This window comes from Marmota monax, unplaced genomic scaffold, assembly GCF_021218885.2.
Source record: "Marmota monax isolate L192 unplaced genomic scaffold, Marmota_monax_Labrador192_F-V1.1 WCK01_AAM20220418_F8-fsc00426, whole genome shotgun sequence".
In the NCBI taxonomy this organism is placed as follows: domain Eukaryota; kingdom Metazoa; phylum Chordata; class Mammalia; order Rodentia; family Sciuridae; genus Marmota; species Marmota monax.
Window position 1 is genome coordinate 473,201 of NW_026695037.1, and position 19,849 is coordinate 493,049.

Here is a 19,849-nt window from a genome sequence, read left to right on the forward strand (position 1 = left end):
GAGTTCATAACCCACTAGAATCAAAGTGTGGAATATGATATGTCAAGAAATTTGTAATGTTTTGAACAACCCACAATAAAAAATTAAAAAAAAAAAAAAAAAAACAAAAAAGAAAAAGTACTGTTGAGAATTCTGAAGTCAGTTTCTATGTCTGTGCTGCTAAATGAAGCAAGTCCAATAAAGCTGCCAGTTTGGCCCCAAGGGCCCTACCCTCTGACATGGGGAGAGGACCATGACCACTAGAACTCTCCTGAGAAAAAATAACTGTTAAAGGGAACCCCAAAGAGCGAGTTTTCATATTTGAGTGATCAATCAGGGGAGACTTCATGGAAGAGTGCCATTTGAGATGACTTTAAACAGTGTGTGGGATATGACAAATTCAGATGTAAAGGATGACTATGAAAAAGAGAATGGAATCAGAAAGACCTTGAGCTGGAAAAGTACAGGATGTGTTTGGGGAATCACAATAAAAATAATCTCAGAGTAAGTTTCCTGTAAAGGAGTAGTGGGAAATAAAAACGGCTGGAAAGAAGTTTGGCAGGGTGGGGAAATCTTAGCTGGCAGGCCAGGGGCATGGGTTTGACTTTCCACCATGAAGCTCGTGGTTCAAACTGGAAACTGACTGTGATGAACAATATTGCCTAGAGGATGAGAGACTGGGGCAGGTGACAGGAGGCTACTGCAAGGGCTCAGATCAAAGGTAACATGGGCCTGAAAATGTGATTATAAGAGATATTCCTAGCATGAGATTACCAGAATTTGGTAATGACACGGTTATCTTTAGAGGAAGGGAACCTAAGGGGCTTGATGACAGCAAGAGGATGAAAAGACCAGAGCTGACTCTTGGACTTTACACCATCCTATTCAGCATGGTGAAGAAGGTGATACACATATGACCTCTTCCATTAGAATCTGGGCTACACATGTCTTTGTGTCCTCCATAGAACCAGCATGGTGCCTCCAGGCAATAGTTGCTCAATATTCTTGCTAAATTAAAGATGAAGATGCAGAGCTATAAATGTGCACATAGCGTTCACACACTAGATCCCTCCAGGATTTTTTTTTTTTTATTCTACCACTGAGCTACAATCCCAGTCCTTTTTTATTTTTTATTTTTGAGACAGGGCCTCACTAAATCACTAAGGCTGACCTCAAGCTTGTGGCCCTTCTGCCTCAGCCTCCCCTGTTGCTGGGATTATAGGCCTGCCCCATCACTCCCAGCCCCTCTTAGCTTTTGTAACATGGATACACTCCTCCAAATCCCCCAAACGAATGTACAGGGTCTTAAGAAAAGCTGGGATAACTCTTGACACATACACCAAGCAGGAAATACCAAAGGGCATTTTTCACCAAAGACATATGTAGGAAGGCAAATAAGTCCCTAAATAGATATACTGTTACTGTATATTCAGTTGCCTCCTGACACTATATGTGCTGCATTTTACACCTACTCTTCTTGTCCAAACAATAAAAGTCCCCTTCCGTATGACATACCTCTTCCTGGCAGGCATAAAACACACCTCCTCTGCAAGGATATCTTTTTCCCACATCTGCCTTTCACACCTGCCACCACCCTTACATTTATACCTGAGCACAGTGCACCTGCACACCTGCCTGGATCCTTGTTCCAAGGTCACACACACAACCCGGTGACTAACATACATGACACGGGGGGTAGACAGACCCTCATGCACAGACATAAGTTAGGGTGGAGGGGGGAAAGAGTGATGATGGAAGAAAACTTTGGTGGGGGACAGGGGGAGGCACCCAGAGTCAGGAATGCATAACTTGTTTATAATGGAAAATTTCTGCAGGGTATTAGGCAGGGAGGGGAAATGAAAGGGATGTCAGGATCTTGTTTCACCACCACCTCCTACATCTGGAATCTGGGCCTCCAGTCGGGCCTAGTTATTCTCACTGTCCTCTTGCCACAAAGAGACTTCTTTTTTTGTGGCAGAACCAGAGTGAGACAAAGAGAAGACCCAGAGAACCCAGACTGTTCATCAGTTTTTCTCACCTGATCTCATTCCCATTCTAGCTACCCAGGGCTCTGCTCCTGCTCCTCCCTGACACCCAGGAAATTAGGGAAAGGTTGACAATGAATCACTAAGCTAAAGAGGGAGTGTGGGGGTGAGAGTGGGGAGATGAGATAAGTTCAGGAAGTGCCAGTTGCTAAGACCATGTATTGGATCTGTTCCCAATGTCCATATCCTAGAGAAACAGGCCTTTAGTCTCTGGCATTTTTAACTCTCCTCCTGTCTCTTTCCATATTCCAAAGATCATCATGTTTCTTCATTTCCTTCCTTTGATTGGTGTCTTGACCCCCCACCCTCCCAAATTCGTAGCCTGTTGTTTGTTTTCTTCATAGCAATTGAGGAATTATGTTTGTATTTGTTTACTTTTGGGGGGAGAATACTGGGAACTGAACCCAAGGGCACATGCATGCTAAGTAAGTGCTCTATCAGTGAGCTACATCCCTGGCCTGTCTTTGTTTACTTTTTGCTGTTATCCTCCCCCACCACCACAAACACACTCGAATATAATTTCCAGAGTCTCTAGAGCCACATCTGCCCTTTTTCAATAGATCTTTGTGGTAGCATCAGCATATGACCTGGCTGATCTGCCACTGAATCAGGAACAACTGCTGGTGACGAAGCCCTAGGAGTGCATTGCTGACCTTAGGTCCAGAATGGAGGCCAGCAAGGTGCTGAGAAAGGGTGGAAGCAGACTGGACAGTGAAAGGGAGACAGATATTTGAAAGTGGGAGCTTCTGAGAAAGGGAAGCAGGAATGGAACCCAGGAGTTGGAGACAGGAAATGACAATTTGAAAGCTCCTAGCTATATCTGATACTTAGTAGATAATAACTACTTGTTAACTTGAGATAGGTTTGAGGTTGAATGGAAACAAGGGGTAACAAAAAGAACATTATAATCTAGTGATGTTGGAGGAAATCCAGCTGTTACTTATTAACTATTTGATATTGAACCAGTTGCTTCTGTAAAAGCCTGTTTCCTCAATTAACACCTGGGCAAATTGACCTTTAGGTGATTGCAAAGATTAAGAACATAAGTGTTCTGATCCCAGGCAGTAGTAGGGACTTTCCTTGTGGTACCCTTCAGTGTAAAGGGGCTGCTTCAGAGCAGGGGCAAGCACAGTGGGCTAGCCCTGGAACAGGAGACCAGGATGAGAAAACAGCCTCCCAGTGCTAAGATCACCAGGAGAGGCCATTTATCTTTGCATCTCCCCTTCCCTCCCTTTTCATCTTAGGCAGGCTTTGTGGTTCTTTGTTTATTCCAGAGGAGCACAGACTTCTGCGTTCATAGTTCTTGTTCATCCAATGCAGATGATTTTAGACACCCTTCCCCTGTCACCCTCTTTGTACGCAGTTTAGCTAGAACAATCCTGGCCAGAGGCATGGAGATAGGGTGGGGTGTTGAGTTTTAGGCAGCAAGTTAATAAATGACCCCTAAAGACATTTGTTTAGCTCCCAGGAGCTAAAGACCAGGTCAAGACCAGGCCCTGGCAGCTTCCCCTGACGCAAAGGCAAGTCAAGAGTGCCTGAAGCATCAAGGCAAGGTCATAGAAGTAACACTGCCACCTGCACTGGGATGTAGCTCAGCCCTTACAGCCCAATGCAGCCTAGCTGCACAGGGAGGCCATAGAGAACAGGGAGCTGGGGGAAGGACGCAGCATCCCTGCTCTCCTGCCAGCACCAGCTTCATACACTAGCTTCCAGGACCTAAGGTTGTGGCTCCTTCCTCTGGCTTGTTTCCTTCTCAGATTATAATTCTACGAGAGCAGAACTTTATCCATCTTGTTTGGTGCCATTTCCAGTGCCTAGATCAATACAGCCCATCTGAAACACAGGACTCTTTAGTTAGAGCTCATCAAAGGGAAGGCAGCTTGTAGCTCTTTGTACTTGACTCCAGTGTTGGCATTGGAGAGGATGACTGAAATTCAAGTCAAAAAACATAATCATACCAGGCAATTTAGCAAGACCCTGTCTCAAAATAAAAAAATTGACCCGGTGGTAGAGTGCTACCTACTGTGCTCAAGGCCCTGAGTTCCATCCTCAGCACAGTACTCCCCCAAAAATAAATAAATAAAAAGAAAAGAAAGAAAAAGAAAAATTTTAAAAAGACATATGACTATGGGTGGGGTAAAACAAAGTATTTCCCTTTTGTTCTGCCTTTTCAGACACCCTGTATTTACTGTTGACTTGATCTATAAAGTGAAGGGCTTAGACCAAAGGCTCTCTGGTGGCTCTTCCTCCTCTGAAACCTCATGATTCAGCAGCATCTCTCATCTGTACCTGAAAGTTAAACATGCCTCCTTCCTCCTTTCAAAGAAGCTGCTGCCATAGACCCTTTTCTTTTAAGATTGGGATTTTTTTTTCCCCCCAGAGAGGCCTCTGGAACAGAGAAGGGTGCTGGGGGTGGCCCGCTTACAGCTCCCTGTCCCTGGTCAGTGGGGATCGCATGTTAGACTGGGGTTTGATCTGCTGCCAAGGGTGAGCCCTGCGGTGGTTTTCTGGGAAGGGTAGATGCCATGTGTGACTCAGAACCAAGTTAGGGAAAAACAAGCTCACTCAATTGCTGGCATCCTCCCGGCTTTGACCATGAGCTCATAAAAGAGGAAGCTGGGTTGGGCAGACAGTAGTAGCTCTGCTTTCCCTCAGCTTTTCTCTCCACCACCTCATGGATTCCCTAGAGTGTCTGGGCCTTAGGCTGCTGTCACCTTGGCTCCTAGTCAGCTCTAGCCCTTTTATGACACTTTCTCTTCCCAGACAATTGGTCAGTTATTTCCCTGAGTTGGAAATCCCACCCAGCACAGAAGACTGATTGTTCACAAGGGGAGATTGAGAATGACTTGTGCTCTTGGCTCTTTTGAGCTCTTTTCCTGGACCATGACCATCTTATTTCCAAAATAAGCGCTGCTAACCCTAGAAGGTTGAATGAAGGGCTTGCTTGATTGCTAGGATTCCACAGTTCAGGAAAGAAACAGGGAGTCCCTAATTACTGGGCAGCTCAGTTACTACCTTCTGGCTGCTGCATCCCAGTTGGGACTAACTTACCCAATACTTTCGGAATTCAGAGCAGTTCATTACTAGAAAGGCACAATTTATTTTAGCAGAAATTATAACAGTCATGGGCCACAAAGAACCTAACTAACTCTAATCCCTGTACTCCACCTTTTCTACCCTCAGAACTTTCTTGTTAAAACACAGAATTGACCATGTCAATGGCTGCTTTAGTCATTTAAGTGACTCCAAGCTCTCTGGTGGCATGTATGCTGGTCTCTCAACCTAAATCTAGGTAACTTCACAGGCTTTCTCTCTCTACAATCCCATTGTCTCCCCATCTGTGCCCCTCTCACACACATCAACCCCCCCCCCCCATAGTAGAGGTTGAACCCAGAGGTGCTCTACTACTGAGCTATATCCCTAGCTCTTTTTCATTTCTATATTTTGAGAAGGGTCTCACTAAGTTGCCAAGGCTGGACTGGAATTTGTGATCCTTTTATCTCAGCCTCCTAAGCTGCTGGAATTACAGGTATGTGCCACCATGCCTAGATTCACGCATGCTAAACTCTCTAAATTAGTCCATCTACATTGTACATGAATCTCTTGATGTATCAAACACACTGTATTATAGTAATTTGTGTAGTTTTATCTTTCTGATTGCCTGGGGATGCATGTATGGTTATGACATAGTTCCTTTAATGCTGAGAATCTTTTGACAAGGCCTATGAAGATTCTTAAATTATCACCATTTTAGGGGCTGTGAGTATAGCTCAGTAGCAGTTTGCCCATTATGTGCAAGGCACAGGTTTCAATTTCCAGTACTGGGGAAGACAAATGTCAGCATTAAGAAAAACAAAATCAGCAAATGAATAATCAAGATATTCTGACTTCATCCCTGTGGATTGAGCTCATCCTCTCTCTGATTCTAACCTTTTTATAATTTGGTCATCATGGTTGGTGATATTGCATATTTTTTTTTTTTTTTTTTTTTTTTTTTAAAGAATTTTTTAATGTTTATTTATTTATTTTAGTTTTCGGCGGACACAACATCTTTGGTTGTATGTGGTGCTGAGGATCGAACCCGGGCCGCACGCATGCCAGGCGAGCGCGCTACCGCTTGAGCCACATCCCCAGCCCCGATATTGCATATTTTTAAAGTCAGACATATTGAAACATAATTTAAGTGCAGTAAAATGTGTCCTTTTCAGGAATATGATTTAATTAAGTTTTTTTTTTGGTGTGTGTGTGTGTATGTGCTGGGGATCAAACTCAGGGCTGTATACATGCTAGGGCAAGCATTCTACCACTGAGCTATACCCTCAGCCCCTAGTTGGATGAGGTTTCCCTCCGTCCCTGGAATGGAGATTAAAACCAGGGTGCTTATTATCACTGAACTATACCCCCAGTTCTTTGGATTTTTTATTTTGAGACAGCATCTCCCTAAGTTGTCTAGGTTGGCCTGGAACTTGTGATCTTCTATCCTCAACCTTCTGAGTAGCTGGGATTATAGGCATGTGCTACCATGGTTGGCCCCTATTTGGATGAGTTTTGATAAATGCATATATTATTTAAATGCCACATTTCCAGCACCTTAGAGAGTTCCTCATGCCCCTTTGTAATCAGTTCCCCCTTGAACACACTTACTCCCAGCCTCTGGCAACCACTTATCTGATTTCCATCTTGTAGTTTTGCCTATTCTAAGATGTCATCTCAATGGAACCATAGTAGGCACTCTGTGTCTAGATTCTTTTGCTCAGTACAATATATTTGCAAGTCATCCATGTTATTGCATGACTCAGTAATTCTTTTGATTTGTGAATAATATCCCATTGTGTAAATAGACTACATTTGGTTTATTCATCCTCTATTGATAGGCATTTATGATTTTTTTTTCTTGTTTTGAGGGGTTTTTTTTGGTTTGTTTTTTTGGTACTGAGAGCTTAGGGGCATTAGGGGCCTTTAACCACTGAGCCACATCCCCAGCCCTTTTTATATTTTATTTAGAGACAGGCTTTCACTGAGTTGCTTCTGGCCTTGCTAGATTGCAGAGGCTGGCTTTGAAGTTGTGATCCTCCTGCCCCCGCCTCCTGAGTCACTGAGATTACAGGCATGTGGCCACTGCAACTGGCTTATTTTGAGCTACTATGAATAAAATTGGTATAAACACTCATTTACAAGTCTTTGTGGACGTGTATTCTCATATCTCTTAAATATCCAGAAGTAGTATAACTGAGTATGTTTTTAACTTGAGAAGAAATCACCATGCTGCTTTTATACTCTGATAGGACTGTTTTAAGGAGGCTGCATGGAAATGTCCCTCTTGTAAAGTCTTATTTTAACTTTGTAAGGTCAAAACATTTTGTCAGGGAATAACTTCTCACTCTAGTTACTTTAGGGGACAGAGGTAGGCTGGGATGCAGCCATCTCAGCAGCCAACAGCCTAGACTGGCATATTCTCCAGAGACCACAGCAGCTTCAAAAAGCAGCAGTAGCCTCAAGGGCACAGTCTCTCTTGACCCAAGATTAACCTGGGCTCAGAGTCAGCCTGCCAGCCACTCTCCTGGCTCTGTTTTTGCTGCCTGGCTCTATGGTGTAGTATGAAATAACACCAGCCCAAGCTTCCAAGCATGTGCAGTGTCTTGACCACACTGTTCCAAGTGCTATCCATGAATCAACTCACGAAACCTTCATAACCCTCCATTATTCCCCATACCCCTTTTTCACGGATGCCACAAATTAGGCAACTCACTTTCTCAAAATTCCATAACCATGCACTAATGGGAGTTCAATTTGAACCCAGTTTTCCCTCATTCCAAAGTCAATCAACATGTGCATTGGTCAGAGTATGGCCACTGGAGCTAGTTCACCTTCATTCACTTTTTTTTTTTTTGTAGTAGTGCTAGGGATCAAACCCAGAGCCTCACACAAACCAGGCAAGCACTCTACCACTGGGCCACATCTCCAGCCCACATTTTAATTTATTTAGTTTTCCTGGTAAGCCTCTGAGAGGAAGGTCAAGCTCATGCCTATTTTTCAGGTGAGGTGACCACATAGAGGCTCTGCAAAGTAGGGCAAGTGGCACAGTTGTGTTTGGCATTCAAGAATTCTGGCTCCAGAGAGAAAGCTGTCACCATCTATTTTCCTGCCTCTTTACAAGCCTCCTTATTCACATTATCCAGTTCACTGCCCTTGCTCTTTGTGACTTTGGGATTTTACATCTGCTTTGACGTTTGTGTCCCTGCTTTTGTTTTATGTTCAAACTCTGAAAGGGCTGTGTACACACTCCCAGGATAGACTGACCTTGTGGGGCAGCCCTGTGAAACATTCTTACCTCTTGCCAGCCCTTGGGAAGAGGCCAATGCCCATAACATGGCAGAGATCTTAATTTAGCAGGTGAGATCTGGGTGGTAAGGTTATGTCTAGGGTGACCAGACCTAAGGCTCTCCCCCAAACATCTTCTCCTGAGTAGTGAATGTAACCAGAAGACACTTTAAGACCTTGAGGTCATCTCAAAAGATCATTTCTAGCCAGGTGTGGTGGTGAATGCCTGCAATCCCAGTGGCTCAGGAAACTGAGGCAGGAGGATCTCAAGTTCAAAGCCAGTCTCAACACAGAGAGGTGCTAAGCATCTCAGTGAGACACTGTCTCTAAATAAAATACAAAATAGGGCTGGGGATGTGGCTCAATGGTTGAGTGCCCCTGAGTTTGATCCCTTTTACCAAAAAAAAAAAAAAAAAGATTGTTTCTTTCCTCAAATGAATTGAGTTCTTTCTGATAAGAAGACTAATCATTAAATGCACTTATGCACTTATGCACCGTGCCTGGCATATACTATGTACTTAATGGATTTTAGTCAAATGATGAATGAATAAATAAAGAGGCCTAGATTCTCTTAATTTAGCTCTATCTTGTCTAACAGTAGCATATGACTATTTAAATTCAAATTAATGAAAATTAAATTATGTTTAAAATTCATTTTCTTTATTATGTATTAGCCACAGTTCAAGAACACCATAACCATCTATGGCTGGTGGTTACCATACTGGAAAGGGCAGATATAGAACATTCCCATACTTACAGAAAGATCTGTTGGATAGTACTAGGCTAGATGATGGGTGGGGTGAGAGAATGAAAAGTGCTTCGTTGAGAAAACAGTGTAGGCTGATGGGTTTCATAGGCTGTGGACTTTTGAGAACATTAAGATCAGCCAAGAGCAATAGTGTATGCCTATAAACCAGTGATTTGGGAGAATGAGAATAGCAAGTTCTAGGCCAGCCCCAGCAACTTAAAGAGACCCTGTCTCTACATAAAAAATAAATATATTTTGAATAGGGCTGAGAATGTAGCTCAGTGGTAGAGCGCCTCTGAGTTCAATCTCCAGTACTACAAAATAAATAAACAATAAGTTAAGATCATTTGCTAGATGTGGTGGTACATGGCTATAATCCCAGTTACTTAGAAGACTGAGCAGAATTGTAAGTCCAAGGCCAGCCTAGGCAACTTAGTGAGACTCTGTCTCAAAATATAAAATAAATAGATAAATAAAAAGGGTTGAGGGGTGTACAGTCCTAGCATGCACAAAGTCCTTGGTGTCCTTGGTTTGTTCCCTAGTACTAAAAAAAAAAAAAAAAGAAAAGAAAGAAAGAGGTAAGATCAATCCCCTCTCATTAGATTTTTTTCTCGTACTGCCAATTCAGGACTCCAGAAACCACTTCCTGAGAAATATTTTATTGAGAAAAGGAAAGATCTTTCTGTTCACATCTACACTTCTAGGAAAAGGAAGTCAGGAGGTTGAAGGGGGAACTAAGGCGACTAAATTCCCTGTCATTGGCAACACAGAACTAACTATTCTACCGCGCTTTGTACCCATGATGTCATCCATTCTCAGGCAGCACTGTAAGGACACAGAAGAGTGGTGAGAATAAGAGGCCAAAGGTCATAGACTTATTAAACAGTGGAGGCTAGTCTCCACACTCAAAACATCAGTAGGAGCCAGGTGTGGTGAAACACGCCTGTAATCCAAGCTACACAGGAGGCCAAGGCAGGAGGATCCTGATTTGAGGCCAGCCTGGGCAACTTAGGGAGACCGTGTCTCAAAATATATATATATTTTTTTAAAAGGATAAGGGTGTAGCTCAGTGGTAGAGTGATTAGCTAGTGGTAAAGTACCTAGCATGTTCAAGGCCCTGAGTTCACTCCCTGATACCAAAAACAAGAGCAAAAAGCATTAGTAGGCTGACTTTCAAACGTTTTCCAACTAGGAGCTGTGGAAGGCAGAGAGATGTATAACATATGAGCTTTGAAGAATTTATAACCTAGTTAAAGAAAAATAAGGGACAGATGTGTAATAACTATGTAGCTACATATAACTATCTGTAGCTGTGTGTATATCTAATAACATAATAGCTGATATTTGTTTGTTACATTAGAGCTTAATAAGAACTTTTCCTTCTATGAAGACCTCACAGATGACCATGATGAATGTCAATGAATGGAATGCTGAGACAGAGGGCACACATTCTGGGAATTCAGAGCAGGGTGAGATCACTGCAAAATGGGGGTTGGGGGAAAGTTTGGATTGAAGTATAGAACCAGCAGGAATGTCAGATAGTCATGCAAACTTGATACAACTCTTGGTTTACTAGAAACCATATACTCCATTGCTTGTAGTTTTTAATGTGAAAAACCAGCCTCTACCTCAGAGCAAAGCCCGTCCAAGGAAGGGACATGACCTTTGTCCTTGGAAAGACCCACAGAGCACTCCTAGGCACATTCCCACCCTGCTAAGTGGTTTATCTACAAATAACAGGAGAGATCTTCTGCACCAGGTGTCCCTGACTCAGTCAGGCTAGGTGGGACCCATAGCAACCCCCTAGCAGCCAGCAATCAGCATGAGACAGGGAAATACCTGGGATGCCAATGACCCTCCCAGCAGTTTATGGTGGTTGATAACATGTTGGGAAATCTTGTAGTTCAGCATGAACACCCCTCTTGGCTTAAACCAATCAGTTCAAATGAATCCCCCTCTTGTAGTAACCAATCACCCCTACCCAACTTGTTCCTGCCAGTGAATGTGCTAATCATGTTTTAGAGTTGTTATTTGATTTTCCCGCGGTGTGTGATGATTTGCTAAGAGATGCTATGATGTATGTGGGGGTCCCTGCCTTCTCCAAAGAATGTATATAACTGCTGCAAACCCTGGGCTAGGGGCCTCTCAGCGTCACCAGTTACTGTGTGTGCACGGAGGACCAAGCTAGCTCGAAATAAACACCCCTTTGCTGCTTACATCGATCTTGGGTCTCTGGTGGTCTTTTGGGGGTCCCGAATTCGGGCATAACATTTGGTGCATGTGTGCATGCATATGTGTGCGCATATGTCTGAGACAGGGTCTTGCTATTTTGCCCAGGCTGATCTGAAATTCAAGATTCTCCTGCCTCAGACTCCTGAGTCACTGGGACTACAGCTGGGCACCACTGCACCTGGATTCCTTTTATTTCCTAGAAGATAAAATGCTGACCAAAAGCCAGGCACAGTGGTGCATACCTGTAATCCCAGAAATTTGGGAGGCTGAGGTAGAAGGTTACAATTTGGAGACCAGCCTAAGCAATTTAGTGAGACTCTGACTCAAAATAAAAAATAAAAAGAAGTAAGGATGTAATGTAGTGGTACTACATACCCCTGGGTTCAATCCCAGTATTACCAAAAAATAATAATAATAATAATAATAAAATTAAAAAAAAAGCTGACTAAGAGTACTTGGTCTATGTTTTCTCCAGTTTTCCACCCAAATACCCAAATGAACAAAACATAACAAACAAAAAAACTCCTGCACATTTTACAGTGACTCTAGAATTTTAAGTTGGATACTCTAAATGTAAAATGTTTTGATTTAATAATGCTGTGGTGAGCATCCTGTGGTGTATTTCAAATATTTTACCTAGCACTCGGGGTTATATAATATTAGTTCTGCCCATAATTTCTCCGGTATAGAACACATGAAAAGGGCTGGGGATGTGGCTCAAGCAGTAGCGCGCTCGCCTGGCATGCGTGCGGCCCGGGTTCGATCCTCAGCACCACATACAGACAAAGATGTTGTGTCCGCCAAATACTAAAAAATAAATAAAAAAAAAGAACACATGAAAAGTCCAACCTTGCACTCTGACCAGGCTTGCCTAAATTCTCCTTACATAATTACAGCCACTTTCTTGCCAGTAGCGATTTAGCAATGTTCTTCTAAAGTTCTATGCACTTTACTTCAACTTCCTTTAATTTTTCTAAAGCTTTTAGTTTTCTTTAATATTTGAATTTCTTTGGCTTCAAGTTACAGAAACACATTGTGGCTCACTTAAACTGAAAAGCTGAATATTGGGAGGATATTGGATGGTTTCTATAATCAAAAGAAGACTAGAATACCAGCCTCAGGAAACAATAGGAGCCAGGGTAGTTCCAGAGGATTGGTAGTGAGAATCAACAGTCTTGCCTTGGTGGCTTGCTGAAATGAATGGGCACTCATTCACTTTTTTTTCTATCCTTTTCATTCCTGTTTATCATTCAAAGCCCCAACAGAGGAGTCTGATTAGCTTAGTTTAGATAGGGAGTAGGATAAGCTGACAGTTCTTTGGTACTGCACAGAGAACCCAACAACTGTGATCAAAAGAGGAGAGTATAGATAAAAGATGATTAAATTCCAGAAAGCTACCACATTCCCATTTTCTCCTCTTAACCTCTTTTCTCTTCTTTGTCTAATATCCATAATAGGAGTAACTAATGAATCTTCCAATGCTGTCAAAAAAAAAAAAAAAAAAGAGGTATGTAAAAATAAATCCTGGGGCTGTGATTGTGGCTCAGTGGCAGAGAGCTCTCCTGGCATGTGCTGGGCGCTGGGTTCGGTCCTCAGCACCACATAAAAATATTGTGTCTAACTACAACTAAAACCTAATATTGAAAAATAAATAAATAAATCCATCTGTACTGGAATTTTCCCCAAAAAGAATGAATTGTGTTGAGGAAGTTTTGCTTTACCTGCCCCTGACTGTTGAACATAAGGACTAAAGGAGATAATGTATGCAAAATGTCTATTATCAAGCTTGGCAACAGCAAGGTTCATTAAATGTCAGCCCCATTCTCAGCCCTTCTATTCATACTCAGTGGATTTTTGGAGCTAGCTCACATCAGCTCATGAGAACAGATCATTCTGTGAACCCACTGATATGATGTTGACAGGTTGTAGTTGACCTTGATGGGAGTATTTACACCAAAGAAATTGGAATTATGCAAATCAGGTCTCTTCCACTCCCCCACCCCCAGGCAGTTGTTAAACATTTACTGACCCCTGTTTGGCATTCTTTCCTTTCCTTTCTTCACAAGATGTGAGCAGAACTGTGAAGGACCGTGTGCCAGTTTGGAAATAGGTTCAGCTGTGACTGACAAACAAATGGAACATTGGCTTCCTAGCTGTAAGTTAATTTCTCTCTGGAAGAAACAAAGTTCAGATCAAGGCAGGGAGTTCAGGGCTTGGACATTAGCTCTACCTGGCTGCCTCAGCAGCCTCAAAGACTAGCGGTTGCTTCATGATCTAAGATGGAGGCTCAAGCTCCACATTTCAGCCAGTAGCAAAGAGAAGGGAGAAGAAACACAGGCCTCTTCCTCTTATGGCCACCGACAGAAGTAACCCATAATGCTTTCACTCACTTGAAACGAGTTAGAGTGAATTCCTCAGCCATGTCTAGCTGCAAGGGAGGCTTGGAGATATGATGGGTACTGCAGGCAGCCATATACCCTGCATGCAAGTGGGAAGAAGGGGAGGGTGGATCCTGAGAGAATGCTAAGAAAGCTGGCAGCCCCTCCCCCAAATGGGCAGGATTTAGGAACATGTAGGAGAAAGGGGAAACTGGTGTTGGTGTAGTGGGAATAAGCATTGTTTATATCTGAAGGAGCTGACTGGAATAGAAAATTAGAAATACTGATAAATGAGGTTAAATAAACAGGGTGAAAGCCTCAGGTCCAGGAAAGCAGACAAAAGAATTTTTGTCTCATGCTGTGAGACACCAGAGGCACTGAACTCTTCAGTAGGGGAGCTATAAGATCAAAGGTATTTAAGCAATTTTAATCTGAAATTGACTTGGAGCATGTATTGGACAAGTGAGGAAAAACAGGAAGCCGCAGCGGGGTGGGAAAGGAGATTGATTTCACAGTCCAAGTGGGAGGCCACTATGGGGGCAATGGGAGTGAGAAGCATGAAATAAAAGAAAGGGATTTGCTAGGAAATGGATTAGGATTGATGGTTGAACTCATAGGGAGCTTCAAGCTGGGGCCTTGGGACAAGGGCTCCCCACAGTAGGGTAAATGAGTAAAACTAGCTGATTGGGGTTTTAGACTGGGTTATTAGAAGCAGAACTTGGGACAGGGGTTTTGTTCAAGGGATTTAGTGGGGGAGGCTCTCAGGAGAAAAAGACTGAGGGGAATAGAATAGAATAGGAAAGGAGAAAAATCTAAGCAACCATGTGGGTTAGCTTCAGTATGAGCTAGTGGGGAAGCTCAGGGCTACAAACTATGCTCCTTCCAAGTCAGCTACACCTGGAGGCAGGGCTGGTGTTTTGCAGCCCTGTCAGGTAGTCATTAGTTAAGGTCTGTTCAGCCTGTATGCAAGAGAGGATGGCCTGGCTTCCATTTGTCTCTCAGCGATGTTCTAGGAGAGGGAGCAGCTATGTGTGGTTATTGTGTGACATTTCCAGCAACCAGGGGATGAGTGCACCAGCTGGGTAAAAGGATCTTGGTCCCGACAGCATCCAGTACAATGGATCCATTTTAGTTAAAATTAATTTGAGGTGGAAAAGAAATAAGGATATTGTTGGTGATTAGTGAGAAATTGGCAATACAAGATAGGAGTCCATATGAAAGTATTGGATATGTGGATATTGGGGGAGGCACTTTAGCACAAAGGTGAGAATGTAAGCCACAAAAAATGAGTTATTGGAAGGCCATGGATAGACAAGAGGGGAACAACCCTTTGGAAAGTAAGTTGGTCACACCCTGATGGAAAGGTAGGTGGATCCTTCCACCTAATAAATGAAAAATGCAAAAAAGTGACTGGTAGAAAATCATGCTAGTGTGGGAATTGACGTCGCATTAGGACTGAAAGTCCAGGGAAGATGTTGAAGGGCAATGTATGAAGAAAAGGTTGAGGTGTTTGTTTTTTGTCAATTTAGGGGACATTGGTGGCCTCTGAAGGAATAATTTTCACAGCAGAATAGGGTAGAATGTCAATGGTGAGGGCTAGCAATGCTTTTCACATTTCATGCCATTCTGCTCTGACTAACTCTTAACTCCTCTAGGGCACTTTCTGTTGCAATTTACATGCTACTCATCCCGTCTTGACCTAAAGTTACCCTATGTTCTGGTTGCCTAATGATACCCAACAAATCTCCCAAGATTTAGTGGCATAAGACAATCCTTTGTTATAGTCACCAATCCTGTGGGTGAGGTGTTTGGACAGAAGAGTGGGAATGGCTTGTGTCTGCTTCATGGTGTCTGGGGCTGAAGCTAGAAATCTAAAAGCTGGGCGATTGGAATCATCTACAAGCTCCTTCACTCCCATGTCTGGCAGAGGGTGCTGCCTACTGGCTTGAGGACCTCAGTTCTCTTCTCTGTAATCTAGTTTGAGTTTCTCTTGCATGGTAGCTGGGTTGCTGAGAGATGAGGCATGAACTGTATTTTTCTCCCCACAAACCTACTCTTAAGGTGCTGGAGATGGAACTCAGGGCCTTGTGCATGCTAGGCAAGTGCTCTTCCACAGAGCTATACCCCAGTCCCTTGTATTCTTTTTATGACCTCACCTTTTTATGATTTGTGTAACTTCTCTCATACCCCATTGGCCAGAATAGTCACAGCCCTTGTTCTCCCAGAGGGAGAGTACATGGCCTTAGCCTGGAATGTTAGTCATATGACAAGTAGATCATGAATATATGGATCAATCTTTGAAAAATACAGTAGTCCTCACGTACTGGAAGAGGATGCATTCCATGACCCCCAGAAAATGAATAAAACTGGGGATAGTGCCAAACTCTATCTATGCTGTTTTCTCCTCTACATAGCTATGATGAAGTTCAACATATAAATTAGGCACAGTAAGAGATAAACAATAATAACTATGATGAAATACAACAATTATAATAATACATTGTAATAAAAATTATATGAATGTGGTCTTTCAAAATGTCTTACTGTACTGTACTCATCCATCTTGTGATGATTTGAGATGATATGTTGCCTGTGTGATGAGATGAGTTGAGTGAATGACACAGCATTGTGACATAAAATTAGGCTACTACTGACCTTCTGACGGTGTGTCAGAAGGAGGATCATCTGCTATTGAGGATCCTGGATCATGGGGCCATGATGATGTTGGATGGGTAGTGTATATAGCATGGATACCCTGGACAAAGTGATGATTCACATCCTGGGCGTGATAGAGCAGGACAGCACGAGATTTCATCATGCTGCTCAGAACAGCACACAATTTAAAATGTAAATTGTTTACTTCTGGAATTTTCCATTTAATGTTTTGGGGAATAATTGAAATCCCCCCCAAAAATCAAAACCATGGACAGGGAGGACTACTGTAGATAACTGTGGAAGGAAAAAACTCCTTTGATCTATTATCTATTTTTTTCACATACAGTGCATCATTTGATCTTGAAGTAGCTATCATTACCATTTCAGGGTTAAAGAAACTAAGGCTTAGAGGGATAAATTGTCTGCCTCAAATAACTCAATTAGCAAGAGTTCAGCTGTGACATGAACTCAGGTCTCTAGTTTGATGGTGCTTTTATTAAGAACTTGCTTTCTCCAAACAGCAGATAAAATTCCTAGGGGCTGTGTTGTTTCTTCAATAGCCTGGCTTCCTCCATCCTCAGAGCAGCACAGGGCCAACCACAGGGCTATGTCCAGAGGTCCTGTGCTGCTTACTGACTGGTCCTGCATTGATACACATGGAGATTTAATGTGAAGATCTTACATAATTAATTTTTTAATATTTTATTTATTTATTTATTTTGATACCAGGGATTGAACTCAGGGGTGTTCAACCACTGAGCTTTGTCCCTATCCTTTTTTTATTTTTTATCATGAGACAGGGTCTCCTTAAGTTGCTAAGGTTATCCTTGAACTTGTGATTCTCCTGCCTCAGCCTCCCATGTCAAGTTGCTGAGATTATAGGCCTGCACCACTGCATCTAACTTCATCTTTTTCATGGGAGCAGGTAAGGGCTAAGACACAGATCTTTATGTGGAATTCATTCTCTGGGATGGTAGAAGGCCAGGAGAAAGTTGCTCCTCATTTTACTATCCAGGTGGTGAGCAGGAAGCTCTTAGGGGGGAATGGGCATTGAGTGGGAACTTCCCAGGAGAGTTCAGGTAAAGCAATCAGACCCCAATCTGCGCAGGGAAAGGGGAAAACCGAGAGAGAAGTGGCCCAGATTCTTCCTGTAGGTTCAGCTCAGAGTGGAGAGAGGAGCCAATTTCCACCCCCACCCCCTCTTCAAGGCAAATCCCAATCCTAGAAATGCTTCATTAGGATCAGGGGGATATCCTGACAAAGGACAGCAGTTGGAGTGGGTGGGAGGGAGCTAATCACCATCAGGAGTGGGTGGTACAGACCTTAACACTTGCATAGGCCTCAAATTTCCGAATCCTGCCTGGGCCTACTCCCCTGCACTCCTCTCCACCACTACCAATCTTTTGACTTTATCTGTTTTAGAAACATCCCTAAGCTAACAGTTTATTTTGGAGATTGCAGATCAGGAAGGGACTCTCAAACCACAATTTCCATTTCTGTTGTAAGGGGAGGAAACATGGGGCTTTCTAACCCTTTGATGCCTGCAAAGTAATAAGGAGGGCTACTGCCTGTTCCAAGTCTACCCTCCTCCCCTGTTGTCCCACACCAGCCCTGCAGAGTCTTTTTTTTTTTTTTTTTTTTTTTTTTTAATATTTATTTTTTAGTTTTGGGCGGACACAACATCTTTGTTTGTATGTGGTGCTGAGGATCGAACCCCAGGCCGCACGCATGCCAGGCGAGCGCGCTACCGCTTGAGCCACATCCCCAGCCCCCTTGCAGAGTCTTTTTAGATATTTTTTATTCTGGTTTCTCCCCATCCTACCTTCTGCTAAAATATGTCTGTCCCTGAATAGTCCCTCTGAAAGTAGCTCACTATGGCTTCTCATATCACCTTTGCCTCCCGGCCTCAGCTTCATGGATCTTGGTAGGCCAGCCTCAACTGTATCATGTGTGAGTCACCCTTGCTGTTGTTCCTGCCCCACCAATGTGCCTCTTGTCCCACCTCCCCACCCCCCGAGGAATTACTCATGGCTGGAGTCATCAATCCCTCGGGAATGCACCCTCTCCTCCAGGACACCCTTTCTTCCCATATCCTTTATTATTTTGTTTAAACTAACTATTTTGTTCCCCCCACCGTGCATGTTTGTTGGGGAAACTTTGCTAAGTGCAAAGCATACACAAAATGAGAATGCCCATAATTCCACAATCCAAATAGAACTTCCGTTGCCTTTCTGGGGGACTTCTTTCTGTCTGCACAGGGTGCCCTGGTCCAGGCCTTCATGCATGCATCTTGTTCCTTCTACATGAAAGTCTCTCTCACCCTCACTCCTTCACTTGTCCCTCCCTCATTGTATGAGTAATCCATTCATCGTCATTGTCATAAAGGTCACTCTTTGAAAAACTTTCCTATGCCCCTCAAGTTAGGTCTTCTGTTATACACTCATAATACCAGTTCTTTTCCTTGTAGTATTTGCCACATGTAGGAATTAACCATTATTTTTTAAAAACACGGAGTCATTTTTTAATACCTTTATTTTGTTTATTTTTTAATTTATTTGTTTTTTATGTGATGCTGGGGATCGAGACCAGTGCCTCATGCATGCTAGGCGAGCACTCTACCACTGAGCCACAACCCCAACCCTTAACCATCATTTTGGTCCTCATCTCTAATGTCTATCTTAGCCAATTGACTTGATGTAATGTCTATGACTGGCCTTGTTTGTTCTTTTGTTTCTGTATGTGAGACCCAGCCTCACTATGTCACCCAGGCTGATTTTGAACCCTTGGGCTCAAGTGATTGTCTTACCTCAGCCTCCTGAGTGCTGGGACCATATGTAGTGTCACTGTGCCTTGCATCTTCTTGTTTATTCTAATGGCCCTAGCGTCCACTCTAGCCATCTGTATGGAAGACCCAAACATATTGTACCAAGATGCCTTCCTGGAATAACCATGGGCCTGTACTTAGTACTTTATTTATTTACTCAGGTCCTCGAGATGGATCCCAGGAGTGCTTTACCACTGAGTTATATCCCCAGTCCTTTTTATTTTTCATTTTGAGACACAGTCTCACTAAGTTGCCCAGGCTGGCCTTGAAGTTATGATTCTCATGCTGTAGTCTCCTGAGTTGCTGGGATTAAGGGCATTCACCATTGCACCTGGCTTCTCTCCCTAACAACTTAAAGAGCACCTAAGGGCTCTCTTATCCTTGGGCAATTTATTTTCCCTTTGGTGGTTTCATTCTGTCTGTATCATTGCTTTAAATACCATATATATGCTGAAAATTCTGTACCCCAAGCCTCTTTCCTAGGGCTTCTCCAAAGAAGTATCCAACTGTTTGCTCACTCTGACATTCCACAGACATCTCCAACTAACATATTAAAAATAAACTCTTAGGGGCTGGGGCTGTGATTCAGTGGTAGAGCGCTTGCCTGGCACATGTGAAGAACTAGGTTTTATCCGCAACACCACATAAAAATAAAATAAAGGTATTG

At 43.0% G+C, this 19,849-nt stretch overlaps 1 long non-coding RNA gene across 1 annotated transcript in view; it reads left to right on the forward strand.

Annotated features, from left to right (window-relative positions):
* Positions 1-13,387: 13,387 nt before the first annotated feature.
* LOC124081457 (uncharacterized) overlaps positions 13,388-19,849 on the forward strand; it is an 80,132-nt gene continuing 73,670 nt past the window's right edge. Inside the window, exon 1 of the long non-coding RNA XR_009225252.1 lies at positions 13,388-13,480. This is a non-coding gene — a long non-coding RNA (uncharacterized LOC124081457). The remainder of the gene's footprint in view (positions 13,481-19,849) is intronic.